Source organism: Pelobates fuscus, chromosome 4, assembly GCF_036172605.1.
Source record: "Pelobates fuscus isolate aPelFus1 chromosome 4, aPelFus1.pri, whole genome shotgun sequence".
NCBI classification, from domain to species: domain Eukaryota; kingdom Metazoa; phylum Chordata; class Amphibia; order Anura; family Pelobatidae; genus Pelobates; species Pelobates fuscus.
This window is the reverse complement of record NC_086320.1, coordinates 48834456-48848059: the sequence shown is the minus strand read 5'-3', so window position 1 is coordinate 48848059 and position 13604 is coordinate 48834456. Positions and strand designations below refer to the sequence as shown.

Here is a 13604-nt window from a genome sequence, read left to right as displayed (position 1 = left end):
TCTATGTGGAAGTTGATTTGGAGCATAAACATTTACCAAAGTATACAAAATGTCATTAATTCGGGCTATTACTATGAGAAACCTACCACCAAGGTCAGCCTCCTCATAAACCAACTCATATTTCAAGCTACTTGAAAAGAAAATTGCTACTCTTCTTTTCTTATTCTTTCCAGCCAGATTAGATCTATGAACCACTGGACATTTTTTATAATTCCATAGTTTAGATGTAGAATTAACCCAATGTGTTTCCTGAACAAAACCGATATCCGTTTTACTATCCATCAGTAATTTGTACAGATAACCTCTTTTCTGTCCTGAATTTAAGCCCCTTGCATTAATAGATAATATATTAAGTGACATCCTACCGCAACTCCCCCCACTCCCTCATCCCCTCTAACCTCCTCTCGCAAATCCACTCATACCTTCCCCAGTCGGCCATATAGTATTGAGCCTCCTGGAGAAGTTCAACATCCAACATCCAACAATCTACTTGAGCATTCATTCCATAATATGAAGAACTTCTTCCTGCTGCCGTCGCAGGACCCTGAACCAGGATAGTGGGCCTTTTATCTTTCTTTTTCTCTTTTTCTCCTTCTTTCCATCTACTCTCCCCTTCCTTTCCCTTTCTTTTTCCCTTTTCAGAGACATTACAATATTATTTTCCTTTATCCGTAATATACAATTTCAACCCCGGGGTCTATCTACAAATTACTCCCTATTAATATCTTTAAATTTATCTAAAACAGCTTCATCTATCATCATGTTCTTATATTCAAATTTTCTCTTCCCCTTTCTTACCCCTCCTCTCTCTTCTCTTTTCCTCCCTTGGTTCTCTCACCTCATGCAAATTCCTATTTTCTCCTCTAAGACAATACTTCCGTTATTTACCTAATATTGTGACTACATATTTCATAATAATTTAAGTGATATACATATATTCCCCTTGTGGAAAAAAAAATGCATTTTTTTATGCTCATTTTCTACAATATTTGTTAAATTTGTGGGTATTATGAGGCTCATTTTCGTTCATTAATTTCTCCACTTTTAAGTGCAACTAAATTTAGTTGTGTATCTATGTAAATAAGTTATTCATTACTTTAAATGTGAATCTATCCTTATTCTTCAATTTCTTTTTCTTATATATGTGTCAACTATATGTGATGTGTCACTCTAAAACATTTCCATTTCTACACCATGCCAAAAAACCCTTATCAAGAATTAACCCAATGCAAGAGAAAGAAGAAAGAGAAAAAGAAAAAAAAAGTTTCAATTTGAGGCTAGAGAGTAAGCTTCAGAGTTATCATTTTCTGTTTTAGTGCCATATTGTCTCTAAAGATATATGTTTGGTCTTTAAAAAAGACCATAATTGCCATCGGAAACAGACACTTATATCTTATCTCCTTGTTCCTAAGGATTGTGTTTCCTCTGAAAAGGTTCTTCTTGCTTGTCTTGTCTTTTGAGATAAGTCCTGAAAAACTTTTAAATGTCTCCATTCATCAGTGTCAAGAGTCTCGTTCCTTATTTTCTGCATTATTAGATTTTTTTAGCCGAAAGCTAGAAAAGCAAACCATAACATCTCTTGGATAGGATTTATCAATTCCATTTGGTCTGGACAATCTATGGAATCTTTCAAAGGTTTCAGGGCCCAGAGTCTGTCGAGACAACATTTTTGAAAAGAAGCTGTCCAGATAAGAATATAGATCTTCTTGTGTTATTGATTCTGGTATGCCTCTAACTCTTATATTGTTTCTCCTGGAGCGATCTTCTAAGTTTGTAATTTTAATCTCAGTGTCGTGCAATCTCTTCTCTAGCTGATGCTTTGATTTGTTCATAGTCATCTTGAACTTTTTGTAATATAATTGCCTGACTTGAGAATTTGAGAAAATTAAGGCATTTAAAAAAAAAAAACAATTATAACAATCTCTACAATGCTAATGTAATGCTGAGAGGCAGATGCGAGAAACTATTGATTTCTCCCCTTCTACAAGATGGTAATCATTCTGGAAGTATAATGTAATTAAGAGAGGCTTTATAGACTTAAAAGATCACTATAGGGTCAGGAACACAAACATGTATTCCTGACCGTATAGTGTTAAAACCACCTTTTAGCCCCCCTGGGCCCCTCATGCCTCCATAAATATAGCAAAATCTTACGGTCTTCAAGCCTGAAGCTGTAACTCTGCATGCTGTTTGCCTCAGAAAAACAAGCAGTCTGCTGACATCATCAAAAGTGGTAGCCTGATCAAATCGCAATGCTTCCCCATAGGATTGGCTGAGACTAACAAAGAGGCAGATCAGGGGCAGAGCCAGCATGATTCAAACACAGCCCTGGCCAATCAGCATCTCCTCATAGAAATGAATTAAATCAACAAATCAAAAAGCCTGAAGGTAATGATTATATTCACCAGAACAAATTCAATAAGCTCTAGTTGTTCTGGTGACTATAGTGTCCCTTTAAGCAAAGCAAGTGAAAGTGTGCCGTTGTCAAGCCTGGACATGACTCTTCTGAATTATTTTATGAATAGGTAGATATATTGAACATATAGCAATATAGGAGTGTTTTAAAAAATTCTACAGATGCATAGTGATACATTAATTTACAAGGGGTGTGGATCTTCTCCATATCAAATTTACTTATATGGTTACGAATTGGAAGTTTCTATTTAACATCTATTGCTAGCCAGAAAGGTTAGAAGCAGCCCTAGTCAAACCTTCCTGCATGTGACTTGCACAGCCATCCAAACACTTCCTGTAAAGAGTCATCTAATATTTACACTTCCTTTATTGCAAATTCTGTTTTATCTCAAATAGCTTTTCTCCTGCTCTGTTAATGACTTGCAACATCCTGCTTAAGCCTTCTGTGTGTGATGGAAATGCAATCTATAGAGCAGAGATATTTTTATATAAGTTACTATCTGATTGAAAATGAAACAATTTTTTTTCATGCAGGCTGTGTCAGTCAGAGCGAGGGTAAGTGTGTCTAGGGCTGGATGGACAAACACAAGTGATTTAATTACTAAACGGCAGATAATTGAGCAGTGAGGCTTCAGAAGCATGATCTATATACAAAAACGCCTTCAAGTTGTTTTGGTGACTTTAGTATTTCCTGAAAGTGACACATTTTCTTTAACTCTCAATACATTTCTTTCAGGTGTTCCCGCCAGCAGAGTTTATCCCAAAGAACATGACAAAACCATAAATGCACAAAGCAAGATTATGAAGAAATCTTTCAAGGATCAAATATTCAAAATCAATGAATCCTATATGTCTACAAATGAGCTAGTAAACAAAAAAATTCACATGTTCTAAATGTGAGAAATGTTTTACCCATCACTCAGCTCTTATTAGGCTTCACACAGCGGAGATGCCGTTCTCATGTTTTGTATGTGGGAAATGTTTTAGCCAGCATTCATCCCTTGTTGAACATCATAGAACTCACACAGGTGAGAAGTCGTTCTTCTGTTCTGAATGTGGGAAATGTTTTGGAACTAAATCAAACCTTATTAGACATCAGAGAACTCACACTGGAGAGAAGCCGTTCTCCTGTTCTGAATGCGGGAAATGTTTTGGAACTAAATCAGAACTTATTATACATCACAGAAGACACACAGGTGAGAAGTCGTTCTTCTGTTCTGAATGTGGGAAATGTTTTGGAACTAAATCAAACCTTATTAGACATCAGAGAGCTCACACTGGAGAGAAGCCATTCTCCTGTTCTGTATGCGGGAAATGTTTTGGAACTAAAAAAGAACTTATTTCACATTTGAGAACTCACACAGGAGAGAAACTGTTCTCCTGTTCTGAATGTGGGAAATGTTTTGTCCATAGTTCAAAACTTATTAGACATCAGAGAACTCACACTGGAGAGAAGCCGTTTTTCTGTTCTGAATGCGGGAAATGTTTTGGAACTAAATCAGAACTTATTATACATCACAGAAGACACACAGGAGAGAAACCGTTCTCCTGTTCTGAATGTGTGAAATGTTTTGGAACTAAAAAAGAACTTATTTCACATTTGAGAACTCACACAGGAGAGAAGCCGTTCTCCTGTTCTGAATGTGTGAAATGTTTTGGAACTAAATCAAACCTTATTAGACATCAGAGAACTCACACTGGAGAGAAGCCGTTCTCCTGTTCTGAATGCGGGAAATGTTTTGGAACTAAATCAGAACTTATTTCACATTTGAGAACTCACACAGGAGAGAAGCCGTTCTCCTGTTCTGAATGTGTGAAATATTTTGGAACTAAAAAAGAACTTATTTTACATTTGAGAACTCACACAGGAGAGAAGCTGTTCTCCTGTTCTGAATGTGGGAAATGTTTTGTCCATAGTTCAAAACTTATTAGACATCAGAGAACTCACACTGGAGAGAAGCCGTTCTCCTGTTCTGAATGCGGGAAATGTTTTGGAACTAAATCAGAACTTATGGCACATCAGAGAACTCACACAGGAGAGAAGCCGTTCTCCTGTTCTGAATGTGTGAAATGTTTTGGAACTAAAAAAGACCTTATTTCACATTTGAGAACTCACACAGGAGAGAAGCTGTTCTCCTGTTCTGAATGTGGGAAATGTTTTGTCCATAGTTCAACGCTTGTTACACATCAGAGAACTCACACTGGAGAGAAGCCGTTCTCCTGTTCTGAATGTGGGAAATGTTTTAGCCAGCTTTCATCCCTTGTTGTACATCATAGAACTCACACAGGAGAGAAGCCGTTCTCCTGTTCTGAATGTGGGAAATGTTTTGTCGATAGTTCAAAGCTTGTTAAACATCAGAGAACTCACACAAAATAGGAATTTTCTGATGTTCTGAAGTTGTAAAATGGTATAGTTACATACTGATTTTAAAAAGTCAATTTCTTTTTTAAATTCATTTTTTTAAATGCAGTTAGTCAAACAAGATTACAATGACAGTTTTGCAAATATAGGCTTGTCAATAAACGAGACAGACGTAGTAGAAAACGTCATAAGAAGAGATGCACTTTTTTTTTTTGTGTAGCGATAACAAAGACACCAGTATACAATGTTATGGGTATGCTACTAGCAAAGATATGGCAGTAGAGTAAATTATGCTAGGCTACTGTAGATCTACAGTCCCTAAAGCAAAGGTCAGGTACAGAGGCTCGCTCAACCCATGGCAAATAGAAACAAGAGTAGAGGCCTAGTGTTGGCACATAGGAATATGAAGTAAAAGATAAAAAGGCATTGACATATATATATATAACATCAAATTAAATTACAACAAACTGCAGAATTGCTCTTTTAATTAAGGCAAGTCCCCAGAATAGTCCCTCCTGATCACCATATGCGAATCTGAGAGGCTTTCTGTATGTGTCGGTTTTGCACTATATGAAAAAAGTAAAATATAAGGGATATCGGGCGTTCCAACCAAATAATACAAGAGCGGACTAAAAACACTCAGAGTGTATTGTCACCCAAGTACACGAATATAAAAACAGAAATAACAGAAAAAAGTGTCAAAGTGCACACTGTAAAAATTCTTTACCTTTAAAATACAATAAAATGTGATGGGTCTTTTTCTTGCTAGAACCCTAAATCATATAAATACAAAACAGAGGAACCATAGTGTAACCTGTATATATAAATATAACAGTGATACAATACAAATGGAACACTCACACTTTACAGAACCATAGAGATAGTTGTAGTGGTGTATTGCTGGAACTTTGAATTTTCCAAGTAAAAACAGGAACCAAATAGACAATATAAAAGTTGTTTATTCCAAATAGTAGTTAAAACTTAACAAAAAAATTAGCACAATGCGTTTTGACCTTAAAATAGGTCTTCCTCAGGTTAATCTATCTAACAACTGTCATAACAGGCTTTATATACCCTAAAATTACTTAAACATAACGTAAAACAGATGTAATTAAAACACATGTGATAAAACTTCCTTATATGGTCCGGACTGGATGTAGTCCGCCTCCCCCATAATGGTGGCTCATTCGGTTTCGGCCACACAAGGAAGAGAAATTGCCACAACTAAAATGTCCTTGTGTCGTGTCATTTGACGCGGCAAACTCCAATTGGTCATTCCAGACATCGGTCTTGTACATGGGCACTCGTTTGATTCCAATTCTCCATATGTTTATAGAGCATGCGTATTTCAGAGGAGATGTCTTGTCCGATATGCTAGCTTCAAGCCTAAATAACGTTTCCATTTGTCAATATGTGTTCAAGCTAAATAGCTAGCAAAGTTCATAGTGCCCTTAGAAGTGGGGAACGCCATATTGGATTTGGGCAAAAATGGACAAAACAGAAAAAATAGTGAATAGCAGTATATATAATGATAACAATTAAAGTTTTTAAAATATATATTGAAATACAAAATAAGCACCTAAAAACATATATAAAATATAAACACGTTCACATATAGAAGCATGTATAGACATATATGCATATGTACATAAAACCATATATACACGTACCCGTATACATAAGAGGATAAAAGGACATGTAAAAAAAAAAAAAACACCAGACCAAAATACTGTAAAGAACCTCCCAATAAAAATTATAAAATGGTACTTATTTCAAAATCAATATTAAGACCTTTTGGGATTAAAGTTTGAAGTTAACAATCTACTTTATTTCTTGTCTGCTAAGCTTCTGTGCAATGTCACCACCAATGTGACGGCCGGTCAAAAGTTTGCCTCGATGAAACTACTGAACCAATCTGATTGATTTTTTATATGATAGTCACTCAGATCAGGGCTATCTGGGGATGTGAGAGGATTGCATGTATTTTGGGTGTACTTTTGGGGTGTCGAAAATATTGTAGATTTTTCTGTACCTGAGACCTATTTAATTAATCTGTACCTATTTAATTATATTTTTTCCCATATTTTATCCCAGGCACAGAGGTTAATGGGAGGGATTACACAGTATGTTTGTATTGGAAACCCCATGTAGGGGTTTTGCATAAAACGCTGTGTGTGGCCCTGAATAAACTAGTCTGCTCCCACCATTAAGTCTCGGCTCATGTGGGGGGAACTGCTCTTTTACTTGTGATACAGGCCATACTATCTGTAGGAGCGCTTTACCCACTGGGAGCTGGATCCAGGTATTTGGTCCAGGGTGGGAAGAGGCGGCGAAACCCCAGCCAAGCTGCGGCGGCTAAGGGGCTACAGTGCTTCTGGTGTCCCAACGAAGTTCTTATGGTTCTATACAATAACTAGGAAGCGTGTTTGGCGGAGGTACCCAGTTGGGGTAACAGGCGGTCTGCCACAATTGGGTCATAGCAGGTATGCTTGGGAATATTTTATTAATGACTTCTAGTACCCGTGTCCAGAACAGTCAAATGAGCGAACACTGCCACCATATGTGATATACTGTGCCTTCTCACATGCATCTCCAGCACCTGTTGCTTACACCGGGGAAATGTGTCCTGTACCACATGGCTACTCTTTTATAAAACCTCTCTCCGCGGGAGACTAATATAGTATTTCCTTACAGGTCCCATAATGCATTCCCAGTCTTTGTGGGTTAACTGTACTTTAAGGATGGAGCGCCATTTAGCCCAGTATGGGGGGGTGGGGGGAAAGGGTTCTCGGGCGTATGTTTTTATATCCGAGCACAGAAGTACGATAGAGGTCTGTGCAGTCTGGTGCCCAAAGTGCTCAACTTCTCAAAGGGGGTCAGGTCCCTCTCTTCCCAGGCTGGTAGTATGTATTTCTTTAGATAAATGGACAGCTGGGAATATAGCATTACCTATAGGAGAGAAGCTGGGGTGCTGCCACTTCTGAGATCTATTAGGGCTGGGACACTAGAGCCTTTTATTACCCATCATATCATCATGTTCTACCTCCACAGGAGACGTGTGATGGATTCCCCTCCCTTTCCTTGTTTGAAATTTGGGTTGTGGGCTATCAGGCATAGAGGGTGTGTCCCAGGGGACAGCTTACAAATGGTTTTCATTTTCCTCCATGTATGGAGAATGTGGCCCAGAAAGGGGTGGGAAGTCGGCACTAGTTTACTTAGATGGCATGTTTGCCACGGTAAAGTCTCCAAAGGGGCTGTGGTTAAACCCTGTTCCAAGTCATACCAATGCCCTGGGGAACCGCTTATCTGTCCAATCTTTCAAGCGTACCATAAGTGCCGCATTGTAATAGTGGTACATATGAGGTAACCCCAATCCCCCTCTTTCTCCCGGTGCCGTCAGTACTTCATAAGAGATGTGGGGCTGTCGAGACCGCCAAACATGTGATGGGAATAAGCGTTTCATGGTATTAAAGGTTCTTTGTACATGGATCGGCAGTGTCTGAAAGATGTACAATATCTTAGTGTAACGGATCGAAGGGCACCCCGACTGGGTTGATGGATGCTCCTAGCGCTTCTTGAGGGCTCCAAGCACTCCAGCCGACATCATAACCACCCAATCCTCAGTACTGATCTTATGCAAGGCGCACAGTCTTTCAAAATCTTGGAGGAAAGCATCTATGTCTTCCTCCGCCTCCACATAATTTTTAAAAGCTTGGTAAGGAATTTTTGTCTTACCCTCTGTACTGTTGGTATTTGCTGTGTCCCTTACTGTGGATGGTTGTGGCCTTTGGCGCAACATAAACTTCTGCACCTCGGTCATAGTCCTGGAAATAATGTCTGGTGTTGCATTTCCTCCATAAAAGGCCAGTCTACATTGCACTTGCCTTTGAAATTCTTCTTGTCCTGACCCATCCGATGTGTTTTGCTGTTCAGGGATTGCCCTGCCCTCGGTTTGATATTCTGCCATGACTTCTGCAATGAGGGTTGCTTTCTTTTTGTTGCTTGCTGCAATCCCTCTTGCTTCCAGTAAGTCCTTTAGCGTGGTTCTTTTTAGCTTAGCATAGTCACTCTCCATCCTTATTCCATTAATCCTTGTGAGTCTGGATCCCAGCGCTGCCAACCAATGTAGCGGAGAGCTGATATCCCACAGCTATTCTCCACTAAAGATCCCAAGGAGGCTCAAGAACAAGGCAATAGTAAATCCACATGCAGAGTTTCCAGCAGGCAAAATAACACAGCAGTATCCCCACAGCAATCCCAATAACTGGACGACACACAGTTTCAGGAGCAGAACTGACAATCTTTATTCCAGGGTTCCTTATAAAGCATGCTCCCATGCAAGGGAGGGGTTTACATCAATTAGGACAGTAACCAATACTGTAAATGTTACCTCCCACACATCTCCTCCCCTCTGGGTGACTCATAATCCCCTTAACTTACACAGTGTTTTACCCCAAACATAGATGTACCCCTAAACCAACACATAACATTAATATTAGGGTACCGCTAGGTAGCCCTGATCTGGGTGAACAATATATCCAAAATTCACCCAGATCGGACCAGGGGTTCGGTAGTTAGGTGGAGGGTGAAGTTTGACCGACCGCACACGAGGTGGTAGCCGAAAAGGGTTCCATACGTTTGGGCCCTGCGGTCGGTAGATGAAATACACAATATTCTTAGCCATCCATACCTAAATTCCCCTGCATTACATTTCCCTCGTTCGGTACTTGGTTTCTACCGAATGGGGTGGTGTTAGGTCCCTCAGTTCGGTAGTTACGGAGCTCCGGAGGTCTCAGCGGTGTTCAGTTGTTTGAGTGTCCTATTTGAGTTCCAGACACTCGACGACCAAACACCGCTGAGATTTTGATGCGTAAGATGGCCGCCGCACGTGGTTCGTATACTGAACAGCGGCCACCCAGGCATCAGCAATAAAGACCTAAGTTGCGGTTTCTGTGAGAAGTGTGAACGCTTAACGAGGTACACACTTCTCACTGGGGTGGTCTAATGGTTCGGTAGTTTCATTCTCATGGAACTACCGAACCCACATACGAAATTATACACAAAGACATGAATACACAGCACGGATATAGTTACACAGGTAAATTACAGGACAGGCTTACTGCATTCCGCTACAAAAAGCATGTAAATACTGGGTATTTTTAAACTCAGGACAAAATTTCGAATCTATTTAGCAGTTTTTTTTATTAGCTTTTGTAGATGAGTAAAATATTTTTCAAGTAAAAGTTAAAAAAACATGTATTTTCAATTTTGCATCATATATTTGTATTTTTATTTTATATTAAATTACATGAGATTATATAAATAGTGGTATGTAAATAAAGCCCTTTTTGTCCTGAAAAAAACAATATATAATTTGTATGGGAACAGTAAATGAGAGAGCGAAAAATTACAGCTAAACACAAACACCACAAAAGTGTAAAAAGAGGCCTGGTCGCAAATGTACAACATCGCAAAAACAGTCCTTAAAGGGTTAAATAAGGGTTTAAAATTCGCCCCATCAAAGGAATTGAATTAATTCCAATTCTTTATAGATCTCAATAAATGTAATAGAAATTTATGTTTTAAAAAAATATTTTTTAAAGAGGAGGATACACCTTTCACACCATCTAATAATGATGTGCAATGGACACAGTTACTCATACCGCTTTGAGAGACCAAATCCTCATTTTTCCCAAAATGGCAAATGTCAGAGGAGATGATTACTTTCCCAAAAATGGTCAATGCCAAGATTAATAAAATTAAACCAATTAATAAACACCAAATACATTTAACACCACAAGAGCAATTAGCATTGAAGGAACTAAAAAGGTACAACAGTATAGTGATAAAACTCGCTGATAAGGGGGAGGGGGAATAGTCATCATGTCCCGGGAATTTTATCTGGAAGAAGTGCATAGACTATTAAACGATGAAATAACGTATCATCGACTTAATAGTGATCCTACCTCCTCAGTTAAGGAGAAATTTGAGGCAATCATTAATAAAGGCTTTCAAGATGGCATACTTAACAAAAAAGAGACCGTATTTAATACCAAAACATCAGAGACTACCTAGCTTTTACTTTCTACCGAAAGTGCACAAAAGTACCACACAACCACCAGGTATACCCATTATTTCGGGTATTGGGTCAGTCTCTTGCAAATTATCCGAGTATGTGGATCATATCCTCCAACCTCTAGTACAAAATCGCCCGTCATACCCAAAGGATACTACGAGTATATTGCAGATTTTGGGAGATATAAAATGGCAGGATGATTTCCTTTTGGTATCCGCAGAGGTCTCCTCCCTGTACACAAATATTAGACATGATCTAGGACTGAATGCGGTTAAATATACTTTGGAGACTTTCTCTACATATCCCCAGAAGCAAGTCAACTTTGTATTGGAATCAATCCAATTAATACTGGAAAATAATAATTTTTGGTTCCAGGGCGAGTACTACTTGCATAAATGTGGCACAGCGATGGGCACCAAGTTTGCCCCCCCCCCCCAGCTATGCCAATCTCTTCATGACCCATTGGGAATCTGTCCATATGGGAGGGATTGGCGATTGGGGGACAAACTTGGTGCTTTATAAGCGTTATATTGATGATTTGTTAATCATTTGGAGAGGTGGAGAAGATCTCCTAAAACTTTTTATAGATTGTTGTAACGGATCACCTGGCACCCCGACTGGGTACCTCCGTTGAAGGATGCTCCTAGCGCTTACAGAGGGCTCCAAGCACTCCGCAGACACCACAACCACAGCAGACCCCCACGAACCGCCGCAGCTTGGTTGGGGTCTCGCCGTCTCCTACCCACCCTGGACCTACGACAAGGCTCCAGGTTCCAGTGGGTGAACCTCTCCTCCAAGAGAGTGAAGCCGGAACAAGCTCTTAAAAGAGCTTAGTAGTGATTATACAAGGGAGCATGCAGAGCATAGCAATCCCTTGTGGTGATATAGCAATTTCCCCAATAAGAGAGAGGGTGAAGTAGAATTGACTGTGCTGGCACACCCAGCCTGGTTTTTATTACGGTCTTGCACATACAGGACCGCCCACAGGAAGGTATAAAATAACCAATCAGACAACGGTTACATCCCACAGATTCCCTCCCCTCTGCTTGGGAGATAATTGAGTTTCTTACTGTCTCTACTCAATTATCTCCAAGCCAAAACTTATACATCTTTATGCATTTCTATAACTTTAAAACTATAAATTCAATCTTCATAAAATCTGCATACTTGAAATAGGAACATACTCAAAAATCATGCAAATCCTTCCATTAGTTCAAAAGTTAGATGGAAGTCCTTTATGACCGACCGCAGGCACATTTTCCTGCCCAAAACAGTTCCATAGATTTGGGCTGTGCGTCAGTCAATTTCACACAGAAAAATGACTAAGTCCCATTCGAATGCACGAACGGGGCCGTTTGTGCATTTAGCTTAGTATAGAAGTCAATTCAAACTGCCGAACGGGACTTAGTCTCTGCAGCTGAAAATGTGTGTAGGAGAAGGTAAGGGTCAGCGGTGTTCGTTGAAATGTGTAGCCGATTTCAGTTCCATGAATTTGGCTACACATACCACTGACCTCGTTCAAATGAACAAAGATGGCCGCCGCCACGTGTTCGTTAATCGAATGGCGGCCACTTCGACTACTTCGGCACTTCGGCTGTATCCGAAGTGCCAATTTAAAGTTGCAACACTGCTCCAAAGTAATTCAAGGGCCAGGAACATCATTATAAAAATCCATTATGCCCAAATACAGTTCTTAAAGGGTCAGTAACAGTATAATATCAGTCCATAAGCCCCAACGCAGTTCCTTAAAGGGCAATACATCCCAGGGCCATAGTCGCAGGGCAGGAGGCTAGCAATCAGTCCTCTCCAATGCCCAGTGGCAAATGGAAGTTTGTCACAATTGTATCAACAGAAATGACGGGTATAGAATTAACATTCACATACAGTAATAAAGAAATAAATTGGTTATAAAAATTCCATTCCTGCAGGTGGAATAAAGATAACAATATATTAACGGTAAATTTGCCAAATGTTAGCATACCAAATTTTTATCCAGAGGTATTGACTTGTTCTGATATAAAATAGATCATCTTGATTAGGAAAGTTAAAATTCTGCAAACGTAAAATCTGGTTAGAATTATTCTTATTGGATGGTCCTACGAATGGTGAATGATTTGATATGAGGATTGTAGCCAGCAGTGGAAGAGTTAATTCAGTGACAATTGACTGTCAGCCAAAGTTTGTATTGCTTTAAGCTGGGCTGCTGTGAAGTTCTGTCTTTTCTGTGAATTTTGTTTCTAAGTGGAGTGTCCTGTCGTAAATCTTAGACTGTTGACAATTGTGCATATAGTTGTTACTTTTAGCTGTCTATATTGTGTTAAACCACTGCCATATTGTATACTTATGTTATACCTAAATATTCACTGATTATTGTCACGCATGTTATATATATTATTTTTATTATTATTCTCACAATAAATTATATTTTTATAATTAATTTGTCATTACTGTGTGAAGTTAAATCTTCTAGTGAAACGTCCTCTAGGATCTAAGAGAATTAGAATAGTGGGTAATTTTCTTTTTTTTATATATATATATATAAATCTTTATTTTTCAGTTTAAAAATTTCATTCATATACAGCTTTTCACAGATAAATTTGGAACACAGTACAGTAAGTTGCGTTACAATAAAGTATTATGCGTAATAAACAAGTTTCATATGTTCATATACTCAATTTCTGCTATATCTACAGTCATACAATCTTACAATAAGAAAAAAAAAACATACGATACAGTTCAACTTATATCCGT

The 13604-nt window shown here is 38.8% G+C and overlaps 1 protein-coding gene and 1 pseudogene across 1 annotated transcript in view; both read left to right on the top strand.

Moving 5' to 3' along the window:
• LOC134609314 (zinc finger protein 850-like) overlaps positions 1-4817 on the top strand; it is a 170185-nt pseudogene extending 165368 nt beyond the window's left edge.
• LOC134608376 (oocyte zinc finger protein XlCOF7.1-like) overlaps positions 1-13604 on the top strand; it is a 345455-nt gene that overhangs the window by 173285 nt on the left and 158566 nt on the right. The window lies entirely within an intron of this gene.